Here is a 10,710-nt window from a genome sequence, read left to right as displayed (position 1 = left end):
TTTACATATTTGTATGATTTTTTCTGATGCCAAAAGCACTATAACACTATAAAATAACGCCAAAATGAAAGTACAAATGTACTTCAAATAGGACTAAATTAGAATGATACATACATTATAGTTGTTTTATAGTTTCTATTTTAAAGGCCTTTTCTTAGCCGTTCGCTGATTTGTTTCAGAGTTCCGCTTTTCCCATTTAAAAAAAAAAAGCTTGATAAATAAGTGTCAAGTTAACTTGATTAATTAAATTTAAGTATTAATGTATTTTGGTGTATTCTTTAAGCTTTAAATTAATATATTGAATATATATATATACACTCCATTTGCTTAAATCAAGTTGATGCTCGAGCGAATTCGCAGACGTTGGCGACAGTTGGAGAGAGGAGGACAGTGAGTGATAATAGCTTAACAGAATAGACTATAGCCAAGATATAGGTAGATTAGATAGATAGTTAGATGTAGATAGGTAGTTAGATTTAGATAGTTAGATTGTTTTATTATTATTAAGAAAACGCCAGAAAGAGACAACGTTTTTCAAGGTAAGGATACTGTATAATTTAAATGTTAGCCCGCGTGATTCAGGGGGCGTGGAGCTGGGGGGCTTCTAATCTTCTAATTTTCTAATTTCCTGTTAATTAGTATCTATTTTCTATTTAAGCCCTGATCACCTGCACCGTTTCTGTCTAGTGTTTCGTTTTAGTAGCAAACGCTCAGACGCCATTGTTTCGTGCTCCACCGCTAATATCTAAACTTCGTTGTCTCGCTCACTGCAGGTCATTTCTCTGCACATCGCTGCCAAGATATTATCAATAATTTTCCTACCTTCTCAGGTGATCTTTCTTTTCATTCAGCTTCTCTTTTCGGCTTCAAGAGCTTCAACGTTAGTCTTTCCTGTTGCATCCAGTCTCCACCTCAGCATCAGATCTGTCCAAAGCACAGGTTCATTACTCAACTTGTCTGCAACTTTATCAGAATGTCTGGTCCTCCGCTAAACTTTCAAGCTCCTTTGACAAGACATCGATATTCCCGTTGTCTGCGATTGCCTTACTTTAGCTCTATTTAAATCTACCACGAAGCTTTGTCTGCGGAATATTTCTTTACTCCTCGCCTGCAATCAGACACCCCTCCCCCCCTCCCCCGCTCCCACAGAACCAGCACAATTACCATTCCATCAGAAGATCCTGCCCTAGACCTCCATCAGCTACGTTCAACCTTTTTAAAGTCGTATCCAGCCCATTACAAACTCCATTTCAACCAGTGGCGGCTCGTGACTTGACTGGTCACAACATGCTCCAACGACATTATTGTACTGTAACTTTTCCACTGGCGCCTCACAGACCATGGTTACCACGGCAACGCCCTTATTGACTGGAAATCTGTCTTGATTATGAGTTAAGGAGTTCCACTACCAGGAGAATGACTGGAGTTGTGAAACCCAATCCTGATTGTGAGTTCACCTTTTCCATTTCAAGCAGACAGGATAGTAGCAGACCGCTGATCGATTCTGTATTAACTAACACATAGGATGGTCAACATCTCATCTCTTCTCTCGTTTCCAGAAAATGGAGCACAAAGGGTGCTGAGCTTCCCCAGCAGTCAATTTACACATGTTCGTTCAGTTCCAGCTGCTACCTCAACCCTCAGTTCCAGCCCCCCTTCTGCCTCTACTTTGGGTATCCAAGTTCCGTCAGCCGGTCTCGTCTGCTGCCCCCCCCCCCCTCCCCTCCAGACTCCCCAGCTTCACCAGCTGCTATTTGACTGAATCCTACTCTCAGTAACCTCCTTCAATCTGCTCAGCATTTCATGTCTGCAGCCCTCGCCCTTCTTCAAGAGCTTCCTATTCTACAGCTTGGTCAGTGTTTTCAACCTTCTGTGCCCAGAATCGGATTCATCCTATTCCTTCAATCAAACCAGATCCTGACTTTCATCTTCCACGGTAGGGATTCTCTCTCTCCCCCCCATTCTCTCCATACCAGCAGTTCGCCTGACCCTCCGTGGGATTCTTAAGAGCTTTCCCTTCTGCCTCACGTTCCCGCCTGTCTACATCAATGAACATTCTCCGTTTGCTCATTCTACTCTTCGGAAACGCCACTTCTCCCCATACAAGGATCTGCCTATGGAGATCATCTGCATCTGAGCCGCCTTCGGTCTCCCCAGGAGCTCAGAATCCACAGTTTCTTCTACTTCTAATTTACTTCATCATTCAGTTGTGTACTTCCAAGACGGATCCATTTCAGCGCGGTCAGTTCATTCAGCTGTCAAGCAGAGTCCCCTATCTGCCCCTTCTTTTCAACGTCAAGGTATCTCATCTGCATCTTGGCCTTCTTTGGTCTCCTCAGAACTCACAGTTTCTTCTGTTTCTAATTTACTTCATCATTCGGTTGTACCTCCAAGATGGATCAATTTCAGCGTGGTTAGTTCATTCAGCTGTCAAGTACAGTCCCCTATCTGCCCCTGTTCAACATCAAGGTATCTCCCCAGCAAGAAACCTTGCCCCCCCCCTCAAGGACCCTCAGTTCATTGATTCCTCTCGCCTCCTATCATCACTCATCACTGGTTCTCAACCCACCTCTCCACACTCCAGAGCAGGCCTCCCTCCTCTACTCTACCCCCCCTCCTGCTTATTGATTTCTCTCGCTCCTACGATCAATCATCACTGGTTCTCAACCTACCTCGCCTCCAGAGCGGGCCTCCCCCCCCCCCCCCCCCATCATTCTGTAGGCACAGCCCACTCTGCTGCGAGGGCCAACATAAATCACAGCCAGATCATGAATGTAGGGAGCTGGCCTTCTGCAGTGGATGCTTTCATTCATTCATCCTCCTCTCATATAGTTGTGGTCCATTTTTAAAAATTGCTAGTATGCCTGGAGTGGGGGCTTCCTGTCTGCCGGGGCCACCAGAGGTTTTCCCCTAATCGGCTTCAAGGGGTTTTTTCCTCTCCACTGAGCGGCAGGTATACACATAGTCACATCCTACTAACAAATTACTAATCTCCCTCTGTTTGACCCGTTTGTCCTTCTGGTCTTTTGTTTATGTTATGCATTGGCATGTGCTGTCTTTTGTTTGTCTCACGGTGTGGGAGATTTCGTGAGGTGCCGGGGGTCCATCCTTTGGGGGGCAAGTGAGTCTTACTTCCCCGACCTCAGGGCTAGGCATCCGCCTCCCTTACCTTCAGGGGGGTTCTCACCATGTGAGTCAGAGCGGACCCCTGGCCATACTCTGTCCTGTCGCAGCTCCTGAGCTTATCTTACCTCACTCGAGGCTCTGTTCTATTCTGCCTCTCTTTTGGGACATGGCCACTCTTGCTGAGTCCTATACTAACCTCTATGCTTTGTCCTTATTTTCAGGTCCCAGGCAGCGTGACGTCTCGGCCAATCGGGTTTAACGAGCAACCCTTACAGAAGTCTCAGATGCTGGATACCTCTCTCTCTCATCTCCTCTCGAGGGGCGGCTCCCCGAGTCATAACCCTCATGTGTTTTCGGTTGCTGGGTCCTCTGCCCCTGGGATGTGTCGGCATGTGTCGGCAACTGCTTCTTTCTGCCTCTTCTGCCTTATCCTTCACCCCAGCTCACGCCCCCGTGAATTGGTAAATGTATAGCTAGATAACTTGAAAACTGTAAATTATGATAGTGTAATTTATGTGTGCCGTGTTAAATAACGACAACTGTTCAAGTGCCTTTTTGTCAAATGTGTCAGTGTAGCGTATTTAGCAGTCTTTTTTTCAGTACAGGAGGGGAGGACCGAGGTAAAGTTAGCTTGATGTACTATATTCATTTGATATTCGCTACTGTGGACGTAAACGCATACCCGGCATGAATTAAAATTGCTTGAAAAGCACTGCATTCTCCATCATCCCTACCATAGACACTTGAGCAGGAGGATGATGGGGGGGAAATGTTCTGAAGTTTGCTAGTCTGATTTAAACGATGAGCGCCAGTTTTGTGATAGAATATTCAGTCTCTGAGGTGAACTGAAAAGGCTAGCTGGGGTGACTGAAAGGGCTTGAAATGCTTCAATACGGCAGCTAAAGTTTTCAAATCAGCTTTAAATGAAAGAAGACACTTTGTAAATTGTTTCATCACAGTATCTGTTTTATCCGTGAATACTTTTGAATAATCTGTGAAAATAAAAAACATATCACGCTTACCCGGCGTGAATAAAAAGGCCTTTACATTTTTTTTTCTTTTAATTTTTTTAATTAAGGACAGTTTGTTTAAACAGATGGAAATGTACAAAAATAGCAGAATTCATTGGAAGAAATGAGGTGGCAGTCATAAGCAACAAATGGATGAGAGGGGCAAGAAAATGCTTCTGGCCTCCATACATGTCCACAAATCGCCTGCGGAAGGCCCTCCTTACACATGAATGCTGTGTTCCATTTCAGAACCTCGCCCCTACACCCTACTTCCCTTCAAAGTAATCACTTCCAGGGGGAATAGGGCGCAGTGGTCGCAAAAGTGTTTCAATTGAAACACACTTCAGCGTCATCATTCACAGCCAGGAAAAGGCGTCATCATTAATCAGCACTGGAAATGTGTACAGACAAAAAGAAGATGTGAACTCGGGAGGTCATTGTCATTTTTGTTTGTTTATATATGTGTAAGAGAGTAGCTGTTAAATACTGCTATGCTTAAAGTAGATATCCATTTTAAAGCACATGCTAATAAAACATTGACTTTTCGTGTTGTCTATAATATGCGTGCATGTGTCTTTTTCTGGGGATGGCAAAGTGTGTGTGTGTGTGTGTTTTTGGGTGGGGGGGTACTACAATAAAAAAAAAAAACGTTAGCTAGTTATTTTTCAATTAAGTTATTTTTATTTTAATGTCCTCTGCTCTCCAGAGTCTTGGCGCTCAAAATGAAATGTGAGCGCCGAGACTGGAGAGCAGAGAAAAAAGATAATTGCTGTAGCCGCAATAGCCATCGCTATATTTTTAATAATAAATGAAAATCGGAAGACGGGATCTGCAATCAGAAGGAGAGCCCACCATCGTCGTCGTGCAGTGGCATTTATGAGGTTGGCCAGAGAAGTTGTAAAGTAATTAAGTGTGATTTTATGAAGTGTTTATTATTATTATTATTATTATTATTATTATTATTATTATTATTATTATTATTATTATTTATGAACCTGAGGCAGCCCTATGTACCATGGCTTGGTACTTGTGTACCACTGGATTTTGAAAACAAGCTAATACGATATAATGTTATCCGTGTGAAAGTACAATGGCACTGTATAATATATGTATATATCCTATACCATCAATGCTGTATTGGTACTATCCTGCAGCAGTTACCTTCTGCATTCAATAACAGCAAAGTATGCATAAATACTAACCAACACAACTGAGATATGTAAATATACAAATCAAATAGGACTGCCCAGTCCCTGACCACATTCCGGCGCCTCCTTAAGACTCACCTCTTCAAAGAGCACCTGTAGAACTCCTCTGTTTGTATCCTGGGACACTATCACCCTTCATTTAAATGTGCTTTATTTTGCTCTTATCTGCCCCTATTTTACTGCATTTAATCCTGTACTTCAGAATACAGTAATCTGCCAAGTGTTTAACCTGTAATACTTTGTATTTAATCTTATCCTGATGTAACTCACTATTTAATCATACCCTGATGTAACTATCACTATTATCTGCTGTATTATTGAATTGTGGTTTGTCACACTTCTACTTTGCTTGAACAAAAGTTATTGTATTTCTTGCTCTTATTGTATTACTTGTATTGTAACACTTGAAATGTATTTGCTTACGATTGTAAGTCTCCCTGGATAAGGGTGTCTGCTAAGAAATAAATAATAATAATAAAAAAAAAAATTATAATTAAAAGTGAATATAAATATTAAAAAATGTATTTAAAATTAAAACCAGAAGACAATTTAACCTAGAACATTAATTTATTTATCAAATAAGAGTTATTTATATGACACAATAAACATTATAATATTGTTATATATTATATGATTGATAATTACATTTGTAAATATATTCGTTGACCAGCTCCATCTTCCCGCTCTGTCTTTAAGCATGCAATGCTTGGTGGGTACTTTCTAAAAATAGAAAATCTCTTCCGCAGAAGTGTACAGTGCGTGTACACTTCGGGAACGCCCACTTGAAGGCCCCTTCGAAGGGAGCATTTTATGTTCACTACGGCTTGGAACACCCCTTAACATGGCCGCCGCCCACTTCCGCCCTTCGATCTTCACTTCGTAGGGCGCATTTCCATGAATTGGAACACAGCCGAAGAGTCTGATGACCACATGGAGCATGTACGCTGTGCATTGTATGGCTGAAACAGGTAAACTTAATTTTTAAACTAAGAACAAAAAATTACAAACCTACATTTATAAATTATATCTGTAGCTGGCAAATGTGTTAAACTATTGAACATTCTGAAAGTTTTTTGTTTTTTTTTTGGTTAATTTGTTAAATTCATATTTATAAGGAGTTGCAAAATATCTTGCTTGACTAGCAGTTTGTCAAGGTGCTGCCCTCCCCAAGTGGATAGAAGGGTTCTTTCCTTATTTAGTTTTTATCCCCAGCCGACACAAATGATCTGTTTTAGTTTCTTTTATTTGTATACCAGCAACTGTATTTCTTTGTACATGACAAAATCAGGTAACAAAGTAACATCTATACTATGTTACTAAGCAACTATATATTTGCAGCTTTTAGTTTGGGTTAATTCGTTCTGTAATAAATGACTTCAAGAATCTCATCTGAATGAGAGTGTTAGCTTCCTGTCTGTGAAGCAAAAAATTTAAACTATCAGTTCCCCCACACCAAAACAGATAACCGATTATTATACTTAATATACATTTTTAATGCTCAGTTACAATCCCCTTAAACTATTAGAAAATAATTTACATATTATATCAAAATTAATTATACCAAAATGAAGTATCCTAAGTAATATATCAATTGTTTAGTACCGTACTAGTACAAATAAAATAAAGTATTGGAAACACCTACTTGATGGCGCTGTTAAGCCCCTTCGTTCTACCTACGATACTGACAGAATCTGTGGCCATCAGACACTGCCATAGGTGATTGTCATGCATGACTTATATACTTGTACTAAAACACCACCTGTGCCACCACTTCCATTACCAGATAGGTTTTTTATTTTTATTATCTTATTTTAAAACCCCTAATCCTTCCATTGATATATACGACTGCTAGTTTAAAAATCACAGCCTTCACACAGTTCCATAGTAAAACACACTTAGACGCCTACATCCAATAATGCCTTATTATTTGTCTTGCAGCAGACTACGAGAAGGCCAGAAGAAAAGCAGCCAAAGCAGAGGTGGAATCCAATCTGCAGAGTGATGTTGACGATCTGCAGCGGAATTGACAATCTAGAAAGTAATGCATATAGTTGTGCAATTTATTTAATTTATTTTTGTTTTGCATTAGCAAAATGTACAATTAACAGTTGCTACAGAGAATTGTGTATTTGTTTTTCATCAATGCTAAACTGAGATAAACCATTAATAACTATTGTCATAGTGTTTTAGAAATTACCCATTTCCAAGTTTGACAACTTTTGTCAAATAAATGTGTTTTTCAGATAATAGGAACTTGTAATACAATGCAAGTAACAGTTGTGTAATGAATTTTTTTTTTTTTTTTTGACTTAATAGAAGACAGTGAGGAAGGAGCACCGGTAGGAAGGAAAAATCACTACCACCATCACCACCATTTGCAGTTGTGTGTTTTTGAATTTGCACTTGTGTTTTGCACTTCAGGGTCACTGTACAAAACCATTTTTAGATTAAAAAAAAAAAATCTTAAATAACCTGTCACTGCTTTTTTTAAAAATTGAAGTTGATTTTGATGACACCAAAAAGCCTGCTATCTCAAATGCTGTTGCTGTGGGATTGGTAGCTTCCACACTATACACAGTTTCACGTACCAGGTGGCTCATATTAATAAATATAAGCTAATAAAAGTTTTGCATTCTGCAGCAAGGAACCGTCACTCTATGACCTCCTTAGAGGAGATCAACAGTGAGCTGACTATTGTGAAGAGGATGGTGGCAAATATAGCAAAGCAGTTCAACAGCGGTTATGAGGTGGCATTGCCAGATGATGTCTCCCTGCCACTGAATACATTTGAACATGTGGACAGCCTTGAACAACTTCTAGAAGAAAAGAGCTGCAAGGATCAAATGGTAATATTCATTATAAAAATTGTGATACCACATAAAAGTTATGTGATATATCAGTAGAAAATCCTACAAATTAAAAAAAAATCCCATCTGAACCAAGCTTCACCTGATAGATAGAGCAACTTTAAAAATAAAATGATGTACTCTTAACAACCTTCTTGTTTAGCGGTTAAATTTAAATCCATTCACACTTGGCTTTGAAAAGTGTTAAATATACTATACCAACCACTGTTAGGGACACATTTAGAAAAATATGTAGCCCGAGAATACCAAAAATATGTTCTTTGTGGGAGCACATCTCAGAAACATTGCTGTCTTAAGTTTAAAACCATATTTAATTTCTGCTTTAGTGTATAAGGTGGATATTTTATTTTTTTTAGCTATATAAGGACTAACACATCACAACACTTGCAGTCTTGCAAGCATGCTCATAACTTAACCCAAAGCCAACTACTCTCCTTTTTGATTCTGTCAGACTGCCTCCTTGGAACCATTGGTGAGGTGGATATTCCTACCGCTGTCCGCAGAATTATGGCTGCCTTACTTGGTAATGAATTAGCAACCAAATTCAATTGGAAGGGACTTGGAAACAAAAGATCATTTTATGACCTCAGACTTCAAAAAGTGATGGCTGGTGAGTTACTCATATATGTTACACTTTGCCTGTGTAGAACCTTAACATTAGTAAAAAAAAAAAAAAAGTGATATTTTTTCATTGCATTTCAAATGAGCAGTAAATCTGCATGATATGTTAAATAAATGTTATGTTAAGAATATTATGAAGTAAACAGAGAAGTACTGAAGTACTTGATAACAGAAAAAAACAATACTAGTACTACTGTAATTTATTTTCCTGGTGGTTGGGATGGTGGTGAGGTAGGAGTGGGGGGGTGGGGGGGTCGGGAGGTGTGTGAGGGTGGTGGGGATGAGAGTGAGAGGGGATGATGTGGGGGATGGTGTTTGGTTGGCGGAATTACACTATATTTTTGGGTCAGAATGGTAACTTTAGATATGTTGTTGAAGTTGAGTCAAAGTTGTTACAGAGTCCATTGATATTCAAGTTATCTGGAGTCTACTGTATTTTACATCTTTACATATTTATTAAAAATGCGTGAGTTAAGCTTATGGATGTGTGGGAGTGTGAGATAGCATGCTATCCCAATTCGGTAGACTTGTCAAGTCTGATTTTTTTAATTTAATAATTATTTATTATTTATTCATTCTAAAAAAACTCTAATAACTTTGTGTCCACAATGTTCTGTTAGAGTGTTACATTGTGGCAGGTGACTGGATTTAAAAATTGTGTTAAATTGATATTTTAGATGCTGTACACCGGAATCCCCTGACAAAAACAGCACAGGACTTGCTGTGGCTAAGAAATGCACAAGATCTGGCAGACAGAAGGAAGCAGCGCCTCTTGCAAGCAATGAGGAAACATCAGGAGAAGGAGCAGTAGCAATAACAAAACCATATCAAAACTTTGACCCACATGTAACTACAAGCCTGGTACTGATGGCGACTTTTTTTGCTTGTCAGAGGGATATTCTTTCTACCCCAGAGGGAACCCGTCAGTTGTAGGGGCTTGTAATTTGTGATTAGCGGGTGGGTCAAAGTTTTGATTTGGTCCGGGCCTATGTTAAGTTTATTATTTATTACTAATTGTTTAAATTGTTAAAGCTTTGGGGTAAAATTATATTTTAAATTTCATTGATGTTGTTAAATGTTCACCATATGGCAAAAAATCTATATATTTTTAAATATGGTAAAAAAAAAATTATGTTCCTAAAAATTGGCCCCTTTTTATACCTATATGAAAATATGAGATATATGATAAATATAAAGGGCCAATTTTTAGATATTAAAAATATAAGGATAAAAATATGTTTTTCCCGTAGAAATATAAAAGGCATATAATAAAAGTGTTCAAAAGACTTCAAAACTTGAACAAGTTTGTTTTTTATTAATTGAAAACTATTGCTACACTCAATTTTAGAAATCTTGACATTGTGCAAAGTACAATTACCATTTTGCCATTTGTTTTCAAATATGGTCATGGTCAAATTGCTAAATGGTTATTGTATTTTGCTCAATGTCAGAATTATAAGATTGAGCGTAACACTGTTAGTATTATTTTATTGTAAATTAATTACATTTCTAGAGAACTTAAAATACACCATATACTACTAGATATGCAAAAGAATACTTATGCTCTTAGATTGCTAGTAGTGTTGATGTATTTGAAATTATTATTACAGTAGTAAACTGTTACTATTAATATTATAATTTAAGTACACTATAAATGGTGATGACTGATAAAGCAGAAGTCCACTTTTACTGCCTAGAGTGTTTAGGATATCTTACTAGAGATCACTGTCAAGCCTGTAATTGCACTGTGAATAAACAGGAACTAGTCAAATCAGCAAACTTTTTTGGTTATGCCACTAGCTCCACAGCTTAAAAATATCTTGCGCCAAACATCGCTAAGGTCTCATTTTCGACCTGATGCTGACACATGTGACATAA

Source organism: Acipenser ruthenus, chromosome 4 (genome assembly GCF_902713425.1).
Source record: "Acipenser ruthenus chromosome 4, fAciRut3.2 maternal haplotype, whole genome shotgun sequence".
NCBI lineage: Eukaryota > Metazoa > Chordata > Actinopteri > Acipenseriformes > Acipenseridae > Acipenser > Acipenser ruthenus.
The sequence above is the reverse complement of the archived record's forward strand: the minus strand, read 5'-3'. Positions refer to the sequence as shown.